This window comes from Etheostoma spectabile, chromosome 18 (genome assembly GCF_008692095.1).
Source record: "Etheostoma spectabile isolate EspeVRDwgs_2016 chromosome 18, UIUC_Espe_1.0, whole genome shotgun sequence".
Taxonomy (NCBI): Eukaryota; Metazoa; Chordata; class Actinopteri; order Perciformes; family Percidae; genus Etheostoma; species Etheostoma spectabile.
Genome location: NC_045750.1, coordinates 17,941,217 through 17,964,708, shown reverse-complemented (window position 1 = coordinate 17,964,708; position 23,492 = coordinate 17,941,217). Strand labels below are relative to the sequence as shown.

At 41.8% G+C, this 23,492-nt stretch overlaps 2 long non-coding RNA genes across 2 annotated transcripts in view; both read left to right on the top strand.

Moving 5' to 3' along the window:
• LOC116705989 (uncharacterized) overlaps positions 1-10,853 on the top strand; it is a 21,670-nt gene extending 10,817 nt beyond the window's left edge. The window contains exon 2 of the long non-coding RNA XR_004336114.1: positions 10,808-10,853. This is a non-coding gene — a long non-coding RNA (uncharacterized LOC116705989). The remainder of the gene's footprint in view (positions 1-10,807) is intronic.
• A 3,163-nt stretch (positions 10,854-14,016) lies between these two features.
• On the top strand, positions 14,017-18,520 carry LOC116705981 (uncharacterized). The gene is made up of 3 exons (XR_004336106.1): positions 14,017-14,031; positions 15,736-15,739; positions 18,401-18,520. It is a non-coding gene; the product is annotated as an uncharacterized LOC116705981 (long non-coding RNA).
• The last annotated feature ends 4,972 nt before the right edge of the window (positions 18,521-23,492 follow it).

The window sequence follows — 23,492 nt, the reverse complement described above, 5'->3', positions numbered from 1 at the left end:
CCCCCCCCCCCCTCCACCTCTGCTGGCTGCTTCCCACAGTGGGTTCCCAGTCAGTGTATCTTTTGGTCATTTGATTTTCCTAAAAAACAAGTGGTTGTTTGATTTTTGTTCCATAATACAAAATTTGAAATTGAAATAGAAGGTGTTGTCACTATGGAGGTTTAGCATTGAGCCTGATAAAATCATCCTTTGATGTTTAATCTTGTTCCTGGTGATGGTGTCTGTTTTATCAGTTGTCATGCGAGATGAGTTTACGAGGAGCTCCTTAACAGTCTGGCTGATACGTTGGAGATATGCTGCCTTCTTATGTGTCGTCTGTTTTTCTTCTCTCATTAACTTGTAGCTGACACCAAACTGGCGAACCTTATGAAGGAGCTGATACTTCTTTAGAACTTTGCCTGATAATGCCAGTTATCTGTGACCTGATTTTTCTAACGGCTCATGTCTGTGCCACAGGAGTTGTATTATTTCATCTCAGCTCTCGGCAGAGAACGTTGTGGAGAAGACGACATCTCCTAATGTTGGGGTTCCGAAGTTGGCTTCCCATTATCATCCTCTCTGTTTCTGTTCATGGAAAATCTACATTTAATTTATCTTTTAGTTTGACATTTGACTTTTCTATTATTTTCCTTTTCATAGTCAAAAGGTAGTAAAAGAAATTTGAAATATGCTTTGATTTTCATTTTCTATTTCATATAACAAAAAAAAAAGCAATAAAAAGCAATTGAAAAAAAAGGGTTGTTTTTTTCATATTCTGGTACCGGATGTCATTTCCAAGGCAACAGCGCCGATGTACCAGTGTTGCTTTCAGCCCAGGCTAAAGTGACTTTGGAAACCTATACTCTGATAATGTTATGGGGGGGCTTTTTATTTCTAATGTCACATTTATTTATTACCCTCTCCCTGCCTCCCTCAGACTCTCTACCCGCCACCAGCTGAAGAAATAGACTTTCAGTTCAAATAAATAGAGACAGAAATAAATGTGTACATATAACATAAAAGTCCCCTGAAATAAATAAAAGTAAAACATATGTACTGTAGGCTATTGAACTATAATGACTAATGCATATGTTTATATTGCCTCAGTTATGTATTTCATGATGTATTTTATAGCCATAGTTATGTATATTTATGTAAAGAGGTGCAAAAAAAAAAAAGGAAGATCAGTCTCTCAGGAAGTTAGGCTACGCGTTTCCCTCCCAGCCTGGGCTAAAGCAAAACTGGTAGGATACACCGGTGCTGTTGCCTAGTGATTTTATTTTTTGTTATATGAAATAGAAAATTTTAATCAAAGCATGTATCTCTCATCCCCGTTTGACAAGGAAAAGGACAGAAACCTTGTATTTCAATTAAAAATTTTGTATAAAAAAATCAAAAATCAAACATACACTAATTTCTTTTAGATTTTTTTAACGACCAAAAGATACACTGACCGTTCCCAAACCTGCCCCATACACATTCTCAGCATCCGTATACCCACATATGTGTTTAAAGTACTGTACAGTAGTTTGAACCAGTGTGACCACAGTGTGCCTGACTTGAATCAATATTTAAGCTAAAAACGTTCTTATCAGACCTAGTCACTGTAGGGAATGATAGTAGGAATATTTAAGCATGCATGCTTTCACATGTATTTTATCTATACTAAGGATCTTATATATAAGGAGTATTTTGAATGTAAAACTGTTCAACAGAAATAGATAGACTGGAATGTGTGAGGACAAGAAAAAGTATACAAAATCGGAGAGACACTTTTGGTACATAACCCATGGTTATTTCCCTCTTTAGAGTTTTATTTCATCTTAAATAAAGCTGCCTTCAATCTAAAGAAGTTGCCTGGGGGTCATATGTCTATGGTCATATGTCATATGGTCACAAGTCTCCAATATCCTTTCTGGATTTCATTTGGAAATCAGGGACAACCATTCAATCTCTAGTTGCCATGTTGACCATGCTGGGTCTGATTGGACAGTCTATCTTTACAGTGTAACCATGTGAACAGGTTAGGTTTAAAGCTGCACTAATCCATACTTTTTATATTAACCATCAACTGAATGACGCGTAATAAAAGGTAACACGTGAGTGATGAAACCACAGAAAATCTCCCAGACTACCCCGCTTACCTTGCTCGGCAGCTGGATTGCTACGAGATGGCATTTCACACAAGGCTTCCATTAACGCCTACTATACAAGAAGACTTTGAACAGACTGCAAGAAGATGGCAGTCTGACACGTCTCACATCTAAATACAGTCATGTCACCTCAAACGTTAAAGATTTAGGGCTCTATTTGAACGATCTAAAATGCAAAGTATCAATAGTTTGTATTGGCTATACGTTTTCATATGAAGAATTAGCTGATATGGCTCATGTCATTGAGCCTATTGAGGCAAGTCAAATAGAAGAGCACAAAAATGTTTTCCTCATTTTCTTCACATAATACTTTGGATTGAAATGTTTTTTTCTTTTGGTTTAATTTAATGTTTTGCGGTGTTTTAGCTACAAAGTCGAAGCACCCGGTGGAAGTTTTTCATGCATTCTTGTAGTGGTGTGGCAACTTTTCAGAGATTACGTTGTTCACTCCTCATTTGCATAAAGTTGAATCCAGTCCACTTTATGCAATTCAGGGGAATCCAGCTCCACTCACCGCCTCTCGAAAACTCATTAAAATATTTGAATCTGACTGTTGTCAATCTAAAATGAAGCCAGAGTTAATAACTGCATAGCCTATTTCTTGCGGAAAAAAGTTTCAGAAATGTTTCAGAACTATTTTCTTAAAATAAGCAAACCAAATGAGCCGCTGTGGGTGTGTCTATGTATCCATTAGAACGTAACTGCTGTGCAACAATCAGAAAATACCGTTTATTCCTCTGATTCACTGCTTTGTTCAGCACTCCCTCTTTTCTGTCACTCTCTAGCTCACTCGACCACCACTCTCTGGATCCCTCAAAATCAAACATAAAATTCGAGAGCGCGGTGATTTGCAAGCATTCTTAGTGCGTGAAGAAGGGGCCAAAGCTGAGAGCAGGAAATCTGTCCAAGCAACGACATCGGTGAGTCCAAGCAGAAAGTTTGAGCAGAAGCAGAGCAAATCCAAGCGTGAGCAGTGGCTATTTGAGTGTAAGCTAAATTATTACAAAATCAGAAGGTGAAATCAATAACAAATGCACTCAAATTGGAAGAAAATTCTATTGAATATGGATAGGAACACAACTCCATAGAGGGACCCCTTTTTTTCCTCACTAAAATGCATTCTAACTAGACATAGTTAGTACCAATGGATTCCTTGGGTCTTCTGGTTTCATGTACAGTCATTGAAATTGACATGCAGAGATACATGTATGTGTGTATGTATGTATGTATGCAGAGGTGGGTAGTAACGAGTTACATTTGCTCAGTTCCATTTACTTGAGTACGTTTTTGAAAAAATGATACTTCTAGGAGTAGTTTTAAATCACTATACTTTTACTTGAGTAGATTTGTGAAGAAGAAACTGTCTTACTCCGTTAAATTAGGCTAGAATGAGCTTTTTACTTGTTTTTTTATCTCCTTGGTATTTTATGCGTCATTGTTTTTTTTTTCCCCCCCGCGTACGTCTCATTTTCATGTTCATTTTCACAGAGAGAGACTTCCACTAAAGTCTCTATCACATGACTGTGTTTCACCAATCAGACGTCGTTGTGCAGTCTCGTCACGTGACCATACTCGATCTCAGCGGCGGGACGGGTTAGCTTTACAGTCGTAGCAAAACAAAAATGTCAGAATCAACCGTCGGCATGGCAACACAGACGAGGAGGAACTTCCCCGGCCTCAAATTGAAAGCATGTTTACCTTAGGAAAAGTGCGAAACAGCAGCTACATTATATGGTGTCTTCTGTGTCGACCAAAACAAACAGACATGTCAGCGTTCAAAAACTCAACATCTAAGTTGAGGAAACGTGACGGGCATTTTTGTTTTGGCTGTTGATACGCGAATGTTTGTCTTTTCGGTTACCTATGTTTTGAACATTTCCTATATATATATATATATATATATATATATATAGTATCCATCCAAATGTGATGTGTAAGTCTGTTCACTGAAGCTTTTTAATTTTGTAATTAATACATTTATTTAAATTAATTTTATTGAGTGGATGAACTATAATTTGCCTAAAGATGATTATTTTGTATTTTTGTCTGTCTGATTGATGCTTGTGTTAAGAAATAAATCAGACGTTACTCAACAGTTACTCAGTACAGTAGTTCTTTCAACAAGCACTTTTTTACTCCTACTCAATAATTATTTGGATGACTACTTTTTAGTTTTACTTGAGTCTCATTGTTCTGAAGTAACAGTACTTTTACTTGAGTACATATCTGTATGTATATGTATGTATGTATGTATGTATGTATGTATGTATGTATGTATCCTATATAATAAAAAAAAAAATCTTTACATTAGGTAACATTAATTGTAATGTGTTCTTCGTTGTCATCTTTACATAATGCTTTTGATGGAAACATGTATTTCTCCTAGATGTATTTCTTTTTTTGGGTAAAAACTTTTAAAAGACTTTAGCTACGAAGGTGCAAGTTTTTCTTTTCTTTTCCTAAGCAAAGGTCCATCATAAGCTCAGAGGTTATCCTCTCAAAGCCACTGGCCTCATCCTTGGCCCAACATGTGTTGTCTGAGTGACCTCTAAGTTCAGACTGGCCAGGACGCAGATGGGCAGGGGTCTGAGATATCGCCACATGATTGGCCACGTTCCTGTGTGGCTGGACGATGACAGAGTGTGTTATCAGAGTAGAGTGTGAGGGGCCCGCTGTCTGGCTTTGGCTGCACCGGGGCCTGACAGGAGCAGCTGGGCCGCTGCACAGGGTTCCCATTATTCACGTGGGGTCCTGGCATTAGCACTCCTGCACACTGCTGCACCAACTGCCACTTACTGTACAATCAAGTCTGTGGAAGGACACGGTGAAGGAGAAGACAGGGGTAGATGGGAGGGTTTCTTGCTGAGAATCCTGAAAGACGGCCATGATACTGTCCTGTGAAAAGTAATTATGTTGTACTGAATGCACTGAGCGTGTTTTTTTTTTCAGATTCCATACAAACATACTCTTTTTGTCAATACTGTGGTTTGGAAAGTTGCTGCAAATGCCCCGAGAGAGGCAGATGTTATGGATGGCATTGTCGGTTGCAGTTGGATCCATCCATGCAACACTTTCCTCCACAGTAAGAAATCTCAGCTAATAAATCATAATATTAGATACTGATTTTACCCAACTGCCCGCTATTGATGGTGTTGATGGTGCACAATTTGGTCCATCCATGCACCCAACACTTAATGTCATACCATTAGGTATTCATTTCATCTAGTGACATTTTGAAGTGTTTTGTTCCATGATAAAGTTTCTTTTAAATTAAGTTTGCTATGGAAATTTATACAAATCCAAAAGAGATTTTTGATGACCCCGCTGGACTTTCTCATGATGCAATAATAATAACATATAAAAATATTCTACTTGTATACGAGTAACATTAAATTCTAACAAACAGATATACATACAGTTTCATTTTTGGACATGTATGGGCTTGACAAAGGTTCTGAAAGGGCCAATGTAATTGCATTGTTTTTCTAGTCTTCGAACTATTTACATGTACAAGGTGCAGCACACATTTACACACCAATGGCGCAGCCCAAGGAGACTTCACAACAACATGGGACTGCAGGGGCAGGGATCAAACCCCCAACCATTCAATTAGCAGGAGACTGTGAGCCAGAGCCGCCCCAGTGTGTCCAGACTAGATGCATAGAGAATCTTTGAAACTCAGGTGAAATGCAATTACATAGAAAGTAATTTGAAAGATGTAAGTGGGGGAGACAAGAGGACACGGAGGAACAGTATGAAAAGAGACATCACATATAAACTGAGCACACCTTAAAGCAGTTATAATGGACTTTTCTTGGCAGCATTGGCACAGCTAGACAAGCTATAAACACAACACTGACATATTATAAAGTTGTGGTGAAAGTGTCAGGATAAGTTTGCCTATTTACACATCAAACAAATAACAACATTCATATTCGATTGGAGTTTGAATTTAGGTCCAACATTTAATCCTTTTAGCTCTGGTTTATTCCCATGGACTCCAGAGAAAATGATGTCTCTCTGATAAAATGCTCCAATGTGTTCACCAACTGGTTGCAAATCTCTATAGACAGTAGATCTGCATGTGAATGAATCTGTAGGCAACGGGACAAGATGTTGGTGCGGTAAGCACGCTGGTTTCTGTTTGTAGTTTGAGTAGTGTAGCATTGACCAATCACATTTGAGGGGGCTTTGGTTGCATCCAGGTAAATACTGCGTGTAAAAAGCAAAAGAGGTGGAATTTATTGCCAAAATGCAATCCTGACTATTTTAGATTTTAATAAGCAAAAATCTGGATTTATGCAGATGTCTGTTTAAAGAAATTAGTCGAAATGTCACCTGGACCAAAAACCTCTACAACTATCTACTCGGACTGTAAACAATGACCGGTGCATGGAAGAGTAAGTTTTGGCCTGGATATCTGCTGGCTACACTGGAACCCCAGAAATGTTGGCTGTTGCCCCAGAGGCTACATCATCATCAGACAGATAGCCGATGGGTTCTAAAAGTTAGTCAGGGCAAGGGTTGTCTATATCGACGACCATTCATTTAAGGGATTGCCCCGGTGCTGCCTGAAGATCCGCTGGATGTCCGTCTCCTTCCTCTTCCTTTGTGTTGGCGTTCTAACCTCAGGTGGATTTCTGAGGACTATGGTTACCTGGTCCTTAGATCTCTGCAGGGTAAATCCAGACAGCTAGCTAGACTATCTGTCCAATCTGAGGTTTCTGTTGCACGAATGAAACTACCTTTGAACGTACACATGTTCCAGGCTATTTTGCAGTGGCACTGTTATTGCGTCCGTTGATTAGCTCCACCCAAAGACGATAATGATTGGTTTAAAGAAATTCCACTAAACCAGAGCATGTTTTTCTGCCATCCCGGACTGCTGTGTGGTCTAGCCAGACTTTCCTCGGGTAGTGTATTATGGGTTCATCAGAGCTTTTTCACTGCGAACAGCTGCCTGCTGCTGGAAACGGGGTTGGTGGGCGCTGAGGGGAACTGCAGAGTTGAGTTCTTTACTACGAGTAACCCTTTTCATATTACACTAAGTCACTCGACATGTTGTTTGTATGAACATTAACACTGCATCTTGATAAATAATTCAAGTCATCAGTATGTAGTTGGCCCTGCCCGACACCAACATGGCTTCCTCTGCAGCCACTCTGCTAAGTCTGCAATCACTGGGATTCTATGGATTTTTAAAATAGATCCTGTGTCTTTATTGTCCTTGCTACACAACAACACAACGCACAAATCCCAAGCACAGCTGCACTGTCATCTGTTCCAGAGGGCCCTGACTGATTACAGTTGTTGCCTCCTACGCTTCCTGTCTGTGAAGCACCAGCTTTTCCTCCATTTGCCTTCCCCCTGGTGGGCTAGTTAGAGTTCACACATGGACACCAAGGGTATGGCGTTAAATGTGGGTCAATCACCGCTGTCCCTCTCAGCTCAGGATAATAACCTCAGACGTTCTGCTAGGAGTCATACGAGGATCTAGCTTATCTGAGCAAACTTGTAAAATAATAATATTACAGGGCCACTGAGCACGTGAATTGGTTGAGCAGGAGTCCATACTATTTAATGTCAAGGGCAGCATGGTGGGGATCGCTCCAGTCGTCCATGGCGTTATTAGATTCAGGTGTTGTGGCACATGCAATCAGCATCAGCAGCGTGTCCTCAGAGGAACGCAAATACAAATGTCAAGAAAATCCGTAAAAAGTAAAACAATCCTAAACGTCATAGAGTATTATACTGAAATCCTAAATCCTGTGAACACTTAAAAAATAGCTTAAAAATAATGTTTGGGTAAATATGCATATGCTTTTTCTTTCCCAGAATTAAACGAGAAGAGCAACACTCATGTTTACACAGTCAATACACAGCTACCGTAGCGGATGCAATTTTGCCACCCAATGATTAAGGTCAGCTGCTACCACAGTGAGCCACAACATGTTACTGTGTAACTGCAGGCGGTACCATTTTCAAATGGAGGATACCTTATTTTGGAGAAAAAAAACTCTTCATGCCATTCAACAGGGTTAATGTTTGTTCAGAGACCGAGAGGTTAGAACCAGAAACAGCTGTATATGTGTTGATCATGCCCCAGTGTACAGAACACTGCACTGGCCTCAGGTCAGTCTATGCAACAACTGGCTGTACTGGGATCCTTGATAGACAAAAGTGTGTAGAGTATTTTGAAAGGAAGTGCTTTAGTTGTAATTACTAGAGGGCCCATGTTGTGTGGGGGAGTCTGAAATATTTTGTTCAAGGTTGCATGAACAAAGCACTTAAGTTTGAGTTTGGCTCAATATTGGAAAGTTCTGTTACTGAGGCATCCCAGCCCAAGGTTTCAAATTGAAAAGTCTGGAAATTTGAGTGTGTGATGTGTATTGGATACCATTTAAGTCATTCAAATTTCAGCGAAGACTGGAATTTATTGCACATTACTGTGTGTCTTTGTTTTTATTCTTTTACATGAATAGGAGTTATAGTGCATTTTCCATTTGGCCTGGGAGTGAATGGTAAACTTATTCCCATCTCTGTTTATTTCAGCCCAGTCTCATGGGAGTTTGTGGAATTATGACGTTATTTAATCTATAGGGACACAATTTTCTCTGTATTTCTCTTGGGGTTTGGGGTTTTTGTTGGGGATTATTTTTCCCTTTTTGGCCCTTGTGTCTGTTTCTCGGTGTTTTCCCCGGTCTGGTGTTGTTGGTCCTGTCCTGTGTTCCCCTCAGAGTCTGTATGTTCTGTTTCCTGTTTTACTTTGAAGTCTGTTTTTTGTCCCGTCTTGCATCTAGGTTGACTTCCCGTGTCTTCCCACTCCTGTGATTACCTGATGTGCTCCACCTGCTCCCCTGCCCTCTCGTCACCTGCCTCTTGTTACCCAATTACCCTTGTGTATTTAAGGTCTGTGTTTCCGTTGTGCCTCGTCTGATCCTTCCGCCTTGTCAGTTTTGCCAGTTTGCCTTTGCACTGTCGTCGTGCGCTGTGTGCCCTACCGTTTCCCTGTGGATTTTGATCTCCTGGATTTCCGTTTGTCCCCTTGGATTCTTCCCAGTGAGTTTTCCAGCCCTTGTGCTCCGGCTTTTGTTTTTCCCTGGCTCCCCGTACTCCTGTTGTTTTTGGACTCTGTTGCCCTTTTTTCCCAATAAACCCTTTTGAACTGCCTACCTGCTACTCTGCGTTTGGGTCCTCCTTCCGCACCCACAACAATTTCTATGTATTTCAATAAGAAGTATCTTTCGTGATAACAGCATGATTACAGTAGTAATCATGTAGTGGTCATGTAGTCATCTAGTATTATTGAAAAGCCAAAAAAACAAGTAAGCGGGTTAGTTGGGGTGGTAGATGGATCCAACAACACAGGACTTTCACCTCGGAGACCGGGGGTTACGTCCCGCGTGTGATGGTTATTTTCCCTGTTGTTGTTCTCCTAACCGCATCCATCCCGTTGTTGTTACGGCGTGGGCTGTTTCATTTTCCCCATTGTCGTGTCCCCCAGAGACAGCGGATGGTGTCCCTTAGTTTGGTGTTGCGGATTTTATAGCCTGCCTCCTCTGGAGATCAGCATTCATGTTGACTTCTCATAGCTTGTAAAACCACAAAATGTGTGTAATCCTTCAGATCACTTTCACATTCCTGCAAGTATCTGTATTTGGAAAATGGAAAGAAGCACTTCAGACCCCAACCCTCAAAATGACATGGACAGAAGGTGCACACACGGATCAGTTTATGCTGCGTTAGGGGCTTCCATAATGCACAGATACACACATGCACTTCAAGTTATGAATGTTTCAACTCCACGTAATGCTTTTATAGAGAAATGCATTTCTCGCTTTAAACCAGTGCTCCCAATTTTCCACTACAGGCTATTCAATAACCTCTCACATACATCCATTGATCACCTTCATGAGATCATATGCTGTCGTTGAACATAACCCAGGGTTTTGCAGAATTGTCCAATCATGGCATTCCAGCTTGGTGTGACATTTGCAGGAATTTGCACGTTTAAAGTAAAAGCAGGGACCCTCTATTAATGAAGCCCACAACATCCCACAAACCAACTAATGCTGGACTCTAGAATAAGAATCAACATGTACGTAGATACATATACGTACAGTTGCATTGTCACGACTTAGTGAGTTTGTTAAAACCATGAAGGACTTAAGTGGTATATATTGTCACATTCACACGAGCTTTCAGTTGTGCAACACTGTAATGAATACAACGGGGCAGAAAGTCACAACTGTAGAGTAGTGGGAACGCCTCAGTCCCTGAGAGAAAAACCAATTATTTCTCACTCTTTAAATAAAAAACAAGCTCGGCAGATAGAATAACCTGGAAATGTTCCAGACGGGTTCAAACAAAAACAGAAAGTGAGGTTTTTAGTGGACCTTTGATTGAATGTTATTACTACGCCTTGAGAGGGTATGCACTGCAGTGCTGCTCGCGCAAATATTGCATAATGGTCCTGCTCCTGAGTCAACTTCTGATTACAAGCCTGCAGTGTTTACGTGTCTTTATATTATATTTGTCTTTATGTTCCGTCTCTCTCAAACTCTGAGGACAGCGGTTTGTGTCTTTTACAGGTCTGAAAAATGGGATGGATTTTGCTGGAGTGTGAGAGCAGGATAGCTAATGCTATTCATTCTGTGTGTGTGTGTGAGTGTGAGTGTGTGTGTGTGTGTGTGGTCCTGTTTAACTATATTCATGGGGTCCCAACAGCTTTGTGGGGCCAAAGTGCTGGACGACACAACTTTAAAGGGCTGGTTTAGGATTAGGGTTAAAATTAGGTTAGGTTAGGGTTAGGTATTTAGTTGTGATGGTTAAGGTTAGGGTAAGGGGCTAGGAATGTATTATGTCAATGACGGGTGATAGTGGCATGCATTGTGTGTGTGTGTGTGTGTGTGTGTGGTGTGTGTGTGTGTGTGTTGTGGTGTGTGTGTGTGTGTTGGTGTTTGTGTGTGTCGTGTGCTGGAGTGCATTAGTGTGCATGTGTGTATGTGATGCAGCAGTTGTTGTGTCTATGATCAACGTTGGTGATTTGCACCCATGACCTCTGCAGTCACAGGAGAGTGTGGGGGGTGGTGGTGGTGGGGGTTTTCTCGGTAGAGATTAAATCTCCTCTCACATGTCCAACACAGTAAGCACAAATGTACAAAGCAGTCAATTCATTATGGGCGTGAGCGTGCTTTTTTGCTGATGTTTGCGGGGTTTTTTAACCAATGGTCTTGAACAAAACTGTCTGAATGTGACTGATGCTTCAGAATTTGAATATTTTTACTATCCCAGTTAACATCTCACAGCGCTTGCTTTCAAGGCAACCTTGACCTCTTCCCCATTTCTCCTTGCAAAGCACTCGAATACTGATTAGACAGGAGTGACGCTGAGGGACGTATTTATTGTTACACATCAGAGATGGGCGTCAGAGGGAGATGGACACTGCATAAAAAGTCAACCTTTATTACCACAGGGAGCTCTCGGAGGGCTTCTCCATAAATCAGAGTTTCACACTCACCGTTTGATCAAATCCCTCGCTTGGATATTTGAGATGGACATTTTCTCTAGTGTGGGGTCTGTGACCTGGAGGAGCTTGATTTACAAATCAGGGGATCTGAGGCGCGACAGTGATGGCTCACCTACAAGACTGATTGTAAAAATTACAGCCTCATCACAGGAAGATAGCCCTGCCCAGGTGTTTCCCCGCTAAACGTTAACTCTCTTCGTTATTGCTCAGATCGCTTTGGCCCGCTCACACCGCACTACCCGTCACTTACTATCTCGCTTCAGCAGTATCCCCAAAAGGATCTCAAACTGCCCCACTGACATAGAGACAGAACGCACTTAAGTCCCGCCCCCACCGGAGGAGAAAACAACTCTCCGCCCTCCATTGGCTTGTATTGAATGAATGTGCATTCTCATCACTTCCGTCTGCAAAAAACAACAACAGAAAAATGCCTAAAGGTTGAGGGTGGAGCATGGCTGTCATCAAGATGTCTTGTATGACGTTAGTCAACAAGTGATAAAAGATGCACGGGACTCACAGCGCCATACTGGTGCAAATGAGCCCGCTCCAGCCGATAGTTGACAGCGTCGTCCAGTCCCAGACGGGAGAGGGTCCAGAGAAGATCTCACCTGCGGCCTCAGGTAGGCCAAGACCAGCCTCTCAGGCACCTTCATCACATTGAAATGAAGACAGATTGAGCAGATTCAACAGATTCAGACCTATCTGCGAACAATGTTTTCAGAAACAGGTTTCCGTGAACTATTTCCGTAAAATAAGACATTGCATTCCAAACGAGCCGCCATTATGGTCTGTTTTGAAATTTTGGAGCATACAGCCCCACGTGACACTTTTAATCCAATCAGGTGCAGCCATCAGTAGGAGGGTGTTGCCTATTTTCTTTGCTTTTCAGTGGTGGGTGAAGAAAAACTGATAACTGCTGGTAGCAAACTCACTAACGCGCAAGGTTGCCATGAAAACCATATGGACAAGTACCATTACAGGATCCAGAATGCATGATTATAGTGGATGTGGATCAGGAACACATCTTACAGAACCACGAAAATACACGTCAATAACCTCCACATAACACCCATACAGTCCTCTAACTCTGCAGTCCTCCAAGATTCACAATTATTTAGTTTGGCATCCAGAATGTGAAAAACTCCTTCACAGATCCTCAGAGGTCCTTATGGAAGTGTAGAGAAATACATTTGTTGAGATGTGTTACTATTTTGCTGTCTCCTACAGATAAGGTGATCCATTCTGATGCTTTAGCAAAAACCGGCACCTCATTGAAAAAGGACTTCTCTAAGAAAACACAATACATAATTCATAGTTTGAATGCCCTCGGCTGGCTGGTCTCCCTGTGACTAAACGAAACAGGCCTTCTTCGTGTAAAGGATGATTATGGCAGTTAACCTTAGTGTGCCTTTTCCAAACAAGACACCCTGAGATGAAATAAAATGCTTCTGCATTGACTTGCCCTGGGCCATAATTGCTGTGTAGGTGCAACCGTAACACTCAATAAGTGAGCCGTACCAGATCAGAAATCTGCAGATCTGTCTGCTCCGCCACACACTTTTAATTTTTTCATGTTGTATTTTAGCGGCAGTCTGGCAGGGGCCCCGTCCTGCAGCAACTGGGAAACAAAAGAGGAAGCGAGCCCCCCTTCCTCCCCTCCAGGAGGCCCTGGGGAGACACTGCAGCTGGTTCCTTCGCTTCAATCTGAGAGCAACACTGCCCTCTAGAGTGTCTGCAAAGAGGGGGTGGGGAGGCTGGCTGGCTGGCAGTAGGCCTGGTGTGTGCTACCATGGTGGTGTTGGGGGACAGGGCACAGGGGGGCTGCTGATGATGACAATTCAGATTGTTTGTCCCCACTGGATGTGATTCAGTGCTTTGTTTTCCCATGCAGATATTGACTAAGCAGCAGCAACAGCACCTTTGTGTCTGTGTCTGCATGTTGTGGGGGAGGGGGGGGGCATGTACACTGTGTGTGTGTGTGTGTGTGTGTGTGTGTGTGTGTGTGTGTGTGTGTGTGCACGCGAAGCATGCTGCATGTGTGTGTTTGTTTGTTGGGATTAAAAGCTGTGTGTGTGTGTGTGTGTGTGTGTGTGTGTGTGTGTGTGTGTGTGTGTGTGTGTGTGTGTGGGTGTGGGGTGTGTGTGTGTATGTCTGAGCGTTTGGATAGTAATTGTCAACTAAGGACATGATGACACGCCATGAAACAATCTCAATCTGTGTTTTCATCTCAGCTCTCAAACTGATTTTCTCTGATTGGGCGACAGTTGTAGACTCACTTAGTTCATTCCTGTTCACAACTTTTCTCTCGCATATGGCAAAATACTGTATGTCTCAGATTCAGCCTCTGGGAGTTATTATTATTATTATTAGGTTCATTTTTGATCTCAGTAATTCAACTTGTTTCAAGGGCAGTTTTCTTTCTGTCAGGAATTTTACAAACGAGAGCTAGTTGGTCAGAGGCGTTCAGATAGTAGATTGTTACATGATATTTTTCACTTGTTTTAAGGAAATAAGATTCTCAGAGCACACACTCTTTGGACAAAAAGGAGAATGTTGGTTTCTTGTATAATAACAGGAAGTTGTCGTGGTTTGGGGTTTTGTTTTGGGTTCTTTTCCCCCTTTTTGGTTCTGTTGTCCTGTCTTGTGTTTGGTCTTGTGTTGTCTCGTGTTCCCCTGAGTGTCTGTATGTTCTGTTTCCTGTTTTATTTTGAAGTCTGGTTTTTGTCTCGTCCTGTCTTTAGTGTTACTTCCTGTGTCTTCCCGCTCATGTGATTACCTGGTGTTTTCCACCTCATTCCCTGCCCTCTTGTCACCTGCCTCTCGTTACCTCGTTGCCTTGTGTATTTGATGTCTGTGCTTCCCTTGTCTCCTGTCAGATCCTTTTGTCTAGTCCCCGTGATCCTGCCTTGCTGTTCTTTGTCCTGTCAGCTTGTTCTTGCTTGTGTTTCAGCCATTCCCCTTGAATTTTCCCCTGTTTAGTTTCCCTGTTTGCATTGCCTTCCCCCCTGGCCCTGTTTCTTTGGATTTTTGGACTTTGTGGATTTTTTTTGCTATTCTTGGATTTGTCCATGTTTGTTTTTCTCCCTGTGTTTTTCCTTGGACTAAGTGTTAATAAATCCTTGGTACACTGCTCCCGCCTGCCTCCCTCATCTCTGCTTTTGGGTCCTTATTCCGCTACCTCCTAACAGAAGCATTGATACTCAATGTTAGGTGTTGTGGGAAGTAGAATATTTGTTTTCCTAGTGGCCCTTTATAAAACTCCCCATTTCTCAGTTTTTAGACTTCATAAGGCACTTGTCAGTGGAATTATTCCATGGTACAAAAATTATTCAATCAAATCAGAATTTAATAAACCATTCTATACTATTTTCTGTGTTGATAGCATCACTTAGCCGTGGCGTTACATCCTGAGTGATATTTCTGGGAATTTGATGATTTCATGAATGCATTTACAACCTAACAAACACATTTTTAAGGTTGATTTTGATATATTGAGACTGATTTTAATATTGGACTTTTTTCACACCAGGAAGTTTGGGGTCCCCTGCTGGAGCTGCAGCCCCCGCAACCCGATACCAGATAAGCGGATGAAGACGGGTCGATGGATGGGACTTTTTTCACACAAAAAGCTACATTAATTTAAACCTAAATGGAGGGCAACCTCTAGCTTACCCAGTATGAAGGTGCACCCCATTTGAAGCGTCCCGGGTTTGATTCCGACCTTGAAATTGGTCCAGTGGGAGGGGAGACATGTTATGTTGGACCCTGCACGCCCACAAAGCATCCCATGCTTGCAGCTAACATGTCAACGAACTGTTGCATACTTACACATGCAGCAAACACACATTTAGGTTTGTGTTTGTGTCCACCTGATACATGTCCAATACTCACTCACTTTTAGCTCTGTTTTTAGTCTCCACCAACTCCTGAGGGAACAATCTGACTCTTTAGCTGCATAATGCTCCTCAATGTTCGCCAGCTAATGTCTGTCTGCTGTTTGCTGCTGAGCAGGTCGGTTGGGTGTTATCTTGAAAACAGCTGCGTGACGTGTCTGCTTAGCAAACCATGGAACAGTTTGGTGGAAGTGTTTAAGACCAGACAGCAGGTGTAGGATTTAACGGGGATTGAAGATATTGGAGGTGTCAACGGTTTTGTGTTGTCATTCTACTAAATCGATTTATGTAAGTACATAGATACCGATACACATGCTTATACAATGACTAAGGGAACAGTTCAACAGTTTGGGAATTACTCAGATTTGCTAATGAGTCCTTATTTTCTCTCATTTTGGCACTTTCTTTCCTCAACTACTTCACTTCCTTTGCTTTTGTTTCTTGATCACTGATTGGTTTCATCTTGTCACCTCTAATTACCTGATTAAATTCACCCGGTCACTTATTTAATTATCTTTTATACAGATTCCACTCTCTGGTTTGTGCAAATAAAGCACATTTAATAAAAGTACATTATCATTACTGTCTGTCCCACATTAACAACATCACCAAGTCCACCTCCTACCACCTCAGAAAAATCTCGTGACTCCAACCTTCACTCACACATTTACTAACTGAACCATGCCTTCATCACCTTCCGTATGGATTACTGTAGTGGTGTACTGTCTGGATTGACCACCAAGGACCTTAGCAGAGTCAAGTATTTCCAGAACTCTGCAACAAGGGTTCTAACCCAAACAAAGACCAGGCAGCATCTCACACCCATCCTCCAACAGCTCCACAGGTCGCCAAGTCACGCATCACCTACAAGATCCTCCTCCTCACCTACAAATCCCTCCATGGACTCGCAACAAAATACCTCACAGATCTCCTCCACTCCTACACTCAGTCACCTTCCCTGCGGTCCTCTGACAAGGACCTGCTGGACCCTTCCACGTCCGCTCTGCCTCATCCCTGCCCATGTTCAAAAAGCATCTCAAAATACCCCCCCATCATGTTACATAATAGAAAGTGATGACTGTAGTTTGTGGCAGATGGACAGAGCTAGAGAAAAGTGATGGGGTGATGGAAGTTAAGGCTGTCTCCAAGGGAGATGAGTCTGTCCGACAGGGTGTGATGCTGCCTGGAGTCTTGTGTTCCCAACAGCAGAGGCGGACTTACCATAAGGTAGGAATTGCCTTGGGCCCCAAGCTACCAAGGGCCCCCTAAAACGCCTCATAAACTTATGGTTACGATTTGTTGTCTTACTTTTCACCAATTAATTACATCTCTAAACATTGATATGCTAAAGTGCTATCCGATTGTTTAATTCATGATAAGAAACTCCCCCCAGTCCCCACTACACTGGACTATTCAATTATCCTACTGCGCATCTGCGTGTGTTTGTAAACAAACAGCTCAGCATGCGCTAAGCTGGAGGCTACAGACGGTTGAAAGATGAAGCAAAGCTACCGAAGTAATACTGAAAAAAGGAAGAAGTGGGAAGAAAGCAGAACGTTTTTAGCAAAACTTCCAAAGGTAACAACCTTTTTCACGACGGCTACACTAACATTAACGTTACTAAAGAGCAGCAAGAAGCCGGTGCTTGCGCTAGCAATGCTAACACTGATGAAGAGTAGTGTCAGCCCAGGTTGCTCTAGCGATGCTAACACTGAGGAGCTACCCACCGGCAGTGTCAGCCCAGGTTGCGCTAGCAATGCTAACACTGATGAAGAGTAGTGTCAGCCCAGGTTACTCTAGCGATGCGGGGGCTACATACAAGACAACCTTACAAGATCCTTCGAATGGAGATGGTTACAGAACTGCTGCTTTCACTGTCCATGATGATAACTATGGCAATGACAAAGATGGTGACACACATAATACTCAGCAACTAGACCCCGTGAGTAGCAGTCACCCTAATCAATGTGTTATGATTGAAGATGATCCAGCATTCTGGCCAAAACAGCTGTCAGACAGAGAGCACGTCTTTCTCATATCAGATAAATAAGAACTGAAAAGGGGGAGAACACGGGTTGTGGAAGGCCCCATGCCTGTGTTTGCCTTAGGCCTCAACATGACTAAATCCGCCTCTGCCCAGCAGCAGGGCAGGGAGGATGGACAGCAGGCATACAGAGTCCTCTGAAGATGGCAGCTCCCTAATGTGTTTGAGTCAGACCCTGCTAGTCTGATTTATTAATCTTGTGTTTCTTTCACACCGTCACTCTGCAGGAAGTAAAGCAAGTGCAAAAGCAACGCGTCAAAGTTCACAACTTACAGTGTAAGGTTGTAGTAGTCTCGCATTGCCAGACCTTGCTCCGCAGCGCTGCTAGTCCACACAGCATTCCTGGGTGAGAGAAAAACGTGCTCTGGTTTATTGGGATTTTTTTAAACCAGTCACAATCGTCTTGGGTGGTGCTGACTGAACGACGGTGCCTCTGCAAAATAGCCGCGGGGAGGAACTTGTTTTGATGGAACACGTGCACATTGGGAGGCACGCTCTGTAATTAAAAACACTGGCAGGTGTGTGATGAAAGAAAAAAAGGTAAATATAATATTGTTTGATTGTCGGTTCTAGCTCAACGGATTGTTCCCGAATCTACAGGAGTTTAGAATGCCAACACAAAGAAAGAGGAAGGTGAGGGACAAACGGTGGGTGGTACTGGGACAATATACGTAAATGGAACATTGTTGATGAGGGGTGACAGGTGGAGTGAAAAGGAGGTGCAAAGGTCCAAAGATAAAATTCCTATCTAACTCTCTCTTTTTTACACACTCACACACCACAATGAACAGCTTTTTTTTAGGGCTTTTCTGCTTTTAATGGACAGGACAACTAAGTGAGAAAGGGAAGACACGCAGGAAATTGTCACAAGTCAGACTCGAACCCTGGACCTCTTTCTCAAGGTACAAACCTCCAAGTACACGTGCGCTAACAACTCAGCCACACATTTCACTGTTTTGACCAGTAGGGTGAACTTATATTTTTCAGTTCAGTTGGACTGACTGTTCCTTATTTCCAGTTATAATTTTGCAGGAAACTGTATTCACTCTAATGTAGTGTATATTTGAGGTTATGTTTATGTGAGTCTGTGTTTTAAACAGTGTGTCTGCATGTGTTTGCAGTGTGTGGCTGTCAGTGATAACAGGACACAGTTGGGTTCTCCCAGTGTTGAGGAGGGGGGGTTTTCCTGTTCCCCTCAGCATTACACGTCTCTGTTCAGCATCCACACTACTATCTGTCATGTACCTCTTCACACCGAGGCCAGCCAAACACGTCCTCTCCTACCTCTATGTGTTGAGTGTTGTTCTGATGGGTATGGCCTCTGAGGAATTTAATATAGCACAAAAGGCTGAGCATGGCGGCATTCTGGGCTTTAAAGGTCCCATGGCATGAAAATTTCACTTTACAAGGTTTTTAAACATTAATATGAGTTCCCCCAGCCTGCCTATGGTGCCTATGATGAGGCTTGGACGAAACACAAATCAAAAACTCAAACTAACAAAAGAGAGACTTTTATTACACTATTGAAATATATGTAGATAGTATCCATACATATATATATGGATGATAAACAAAAATGGGTATTAAACAGTAACCCAACCAAAAATAGAAGCTGTAAAAACGTCAGGGTCTCCAAGGCCAAAACAACAAACAAAAACCCATACTACCTGAAAAGACAATGGCAACTTAGGTACAGTGTCAAACCAAAATACACAATGCTAATCTCCCTGACTGTCCACAAAACAGGAGAAAAAGGGGGTCAAAACAAATCGCAAAGAACCCTTACCAGCTTCAGATAACAACAAGTCAATCAATTCCCAAATTATATGTACCAGCAGAGAGTAGTACACCTACTACTCCCAGCATGACAGGAAGTTGTGGCAAGGCTTAAACCGAGCCCTGGGTATCCTGCTCTGCCTTTGAGAAAATGAAAGCTCAGATGGGCTGATCTGGAATATTGCCCCTTATGAGGTCTCTCCTCCTCAAAAGCTACAGACTCAGAAACGACACATACTAAGGAAAGCTCATTGTGGGACTGGCTCTAGTGGCTGGACTTCTACACCAAGGCTGAAGTGTGGGAAAGGGACTTCAGATACAGTATTAGGGGACCACTAAGGCCACGGGACCTTTGAGTAGGTCAATGTTAAGTCAGTGTCTAAAATCCACTGGCCCACAAGAAGCAGATATCTTAGCTTTCAATTCAATTCAATTTCATTTATAGTGTCAAGACTCATCTCTGTACACTTTACTGTAGGTCTAGACAACACTCTATTATTTACAAAGACCTCCCATGAGCAAGCATTTGGTGCGACAGTGGCAAGGAAAACCTGAACCAAACTTGACTCTTGGTGGGCATCCATCCACCACTGCCAGTTGGGACACAGAGACACAGAGACACAGATACAGTATTAGTCTTGCAGCAGCATTTGTTAAAAAGTTAGCAACAGCACTTACTTGTCAAAGGAAGGACGGCCATAGAAATTCAAACTTCAACCGGGAATCCAAGATGTGGCATGTCCCAACACTGTAACATTAGCATTAGCATTAGCATTTTGATCAAAGTCCTGGGACACAGGAATGTATTACTCCTTTCACCGGATTCTGCCATCAATTTAAAATGTGTGAATAAATATTCATACAACTTATTTTTTATTTGTTTCAATGTCTAGTTATTCTTTTACATGATTTTGTTTAAAAGTACCCAATTTTTCAGGTGAAACAAATACAATGCCAACCATACAGAATCAACGGATCCTCTGTATTATAACGTCAGCAGTGTCTGGGTTTTGTATCACCATCTTTGCACTGTGGCCCAGAATGAAAAGCCCTTGCATGCAGCCATGCTAGATGTTGGAGGATCAGAAGAATAGCTCTTGGACTGTTATGGTGTTTTTCCATTACATGGTACCTGCTCGACTCGCCTCAACTCTACTCGCCTTTTTAGTTTTTTCCATTATGAAAAAAGTACCTGGTCACCAACCAGGTATATGTACTTTTTTAAGAATCACCTCTGTCAACGTGAAAACCTGCAGACTACTGATTGGTGAGACAACTGAGAGAATCGTCACTAATCACTGCGTCTAATCACTGTGGGTGTCCTAAACAAACCCACCATTTTTAAATAGTTTAGCCGGCGATGTTTTTTTTTGCTTCCAGGTTCTCTTGATACAAAATGTGTCTTCTGGCGAATTCCTTGTGTGCGTGTGTGTGTCGCGAAATAACAGTTTCCGGCTGCGTCACTATGACAACCAGCCACGGTACTAAATCTGCAATGGGAAAAGGAGGACGGGGCTCCGCGGCCGAGTCGAGCTGGTACTAGCAGTGAGTAAGCGCCATTGTGATCAGGTGATAATCTGTACATTCTGTACTTTGATGAAGTTGCACTGCCTGCATGGCGTTTGTTTGCATATTTCTAAACAATATTTTGCCATTTTGCAAATTAGATCCAGTCATACCACCAAATGAAAGGCATTTCATCATGCAGTCATGAGATTTGCTGTTTTTTTTACATACAATGTTGTTCAGATGATATGTGTGTGATGTTGTGATATTGCGGGAATCCAGCAGCCATGCAAAGTAACCCTAGAGGGTCATTTCTGATGATTTTGGTGACTACCTGACCTTTGCTCTCTACAGCAAAGTCAAAATGTCTCCTGTGCAGTTCGGCGAGGCAGAAAGCATCACTCAAGGACAAAACATCATTTCTCGCTCTGAGAGCTACAAGTACCATGTTCTTCTATATTGTAATCACACTTTAAAGGAGCTGTACTCCACATTCAGAACGTTAATATAGCAGTCAACAAATATTTGCAATATGTAAAGATACACTGGATTAATGGTGTCCTGAGCAGAGGTGAAGTTAAACTCCCTCTGTGTGTGTGTGTGTGTGTGTGTGTGTGTGTGTGTGTGTGTGTGTGTGTGTTCTGAGCTTTTTATGCTCTTTGTTTTGATAGCCGGTATGGCTGCAGCCATGAAAAAACGTAGGTATTTCATTTATTGGGGAAGGGTCTGGGAGACTTTTCAGACTTTCCAATACAGCCCCTTTAACTTTCTGAGATGGTGTTTGCTGACGCGCTAGTACTGCATACATAAAGCAGTGCTGAAATTCCCTGTCAGGTTATGGGTGAACTTGGCAATCCCAACCTAAGAAGCTATACTGAAACAGAAAACTGGGTCCAGGTCTACAACAGATGGAGTAAACCAGGGTATTTTAAGCCAGCGTTTCTCAAATGGGGGAACGCGTACCTCTAAGCTACTTTGGAGTACTACAGGAGGTACTTGAGATTTAGAAAAATGTTTATTAAAAAAATAGTCACGCACAATTCCTAAAATAATTTTACACTATCATAATAAATGGACTAAGTCATTCGGAACATTTGTAGCATTTTGAGTGTTTTAGTTACAATATTGTTGTTTAACAAATTAAAAATCTATTATTTGCCTCATTATAAAGCTATAGACATAGTTTTTTCCACCCAAAATGTTTGTGCATTGTTTAAAACAAAAAAAAGGTCTGAGAAGTCCTGATTAAGGGTGTGTGATGTCACTGAATGCCTGAGATGGAACTGGAAAACCTGTTAGTGAGTCCTCGGAGTCCCAGAGGATGCAGCTGTATGTAGATGTCGGATGTAATGTATATCACAGCTGCAGCAGCTTGTGTAGAGACACAGCAGAGGATACACATTCACCTCTGAATCAACAGCTGGGCTATGACATACTATCCAAATACGTACAGTACATATACTAAGTATTGTTTTGAAGTATTTTTGTTCAGATATAAAAATGTAGCCCTTTTAAATGCATAGTTTGTAATGGATATGTGAGTTGCAATGGATGTAGCTAATTCTCAGTTTGTGTTTATGTGCATTATGTTGCATATCATCTATGTTAATTCCACCGCAGTATTTATTAGATACATTAATGTAATAGTTTATGCTGGTTATATGCTATAACATTCAGTTTTGGTAAATATTGTTAATTGTGAGTCAGAGGCTTGTTATTATTCTTTCTTATTTGCTCATATTGCAGAAGGACATCCAACTTCACATGTAACTTCACATGTAACTTCATAGTCAACTTCACATGTAACTTCACATGTAACTTCACATCCAACTTCACATGTAACTTCACATGTAACTTCACGTGTAACTTCACATGTAACTTCATAGTCAACTTCACATGTAACTTCACATGTAACTTCACATCCAACTTCACATGTAACTTTACATGTAACTTCACATGTAACTTCATAGTCAACTTCACATGTAACTTCACATGTAACTTCACGTGTAACTTCACATGTAACTTCATAGTCAACTTCACATGTAACTTCACATGTAACTTCACATGTAACTTCACGTGTAACTTCATAGTCAACTTTGTGTTTGAAGTGTCATTCATCTGGCATCTTAATAAATCTTCCTGGACCTCAAAGTCAGACATCTCTGGTTCAAGTTATTATTAATTATTAATTATGTTATTATTAAGTTGGACACCCTACAGTGGTCCAGTTTTTCAGTACAGTTTTATTATTTATCAGCTCCACACAACTCTCTCTGGATTTCTCAGTATGGCAGCGTTCAGAGGCGATTGTTGCGATTGTGGCGTTGACCTCTCCTTAAGAGTCCATCATGTTTTTTTAAATCCTACATGTCCTCTGTGGCTACTAGTAACTGGGTGACAGAGGAGTGGGGGGGGGGGGTTGATCACAGAAAGCTTGCATCGTGTGGACGCGCCAACAGTTTGGTTGTCATTACTCAGAATTCCTCATGGGGGCGACAGAAACTACACATTGTTGCTTTAATGTTACTTATGCTCTGACTGAGCAAATTATGTTTTTACCATTGTATTGATATTTCAGATGTACACTACCGTTCAAAAGTTTGGGGTCACAT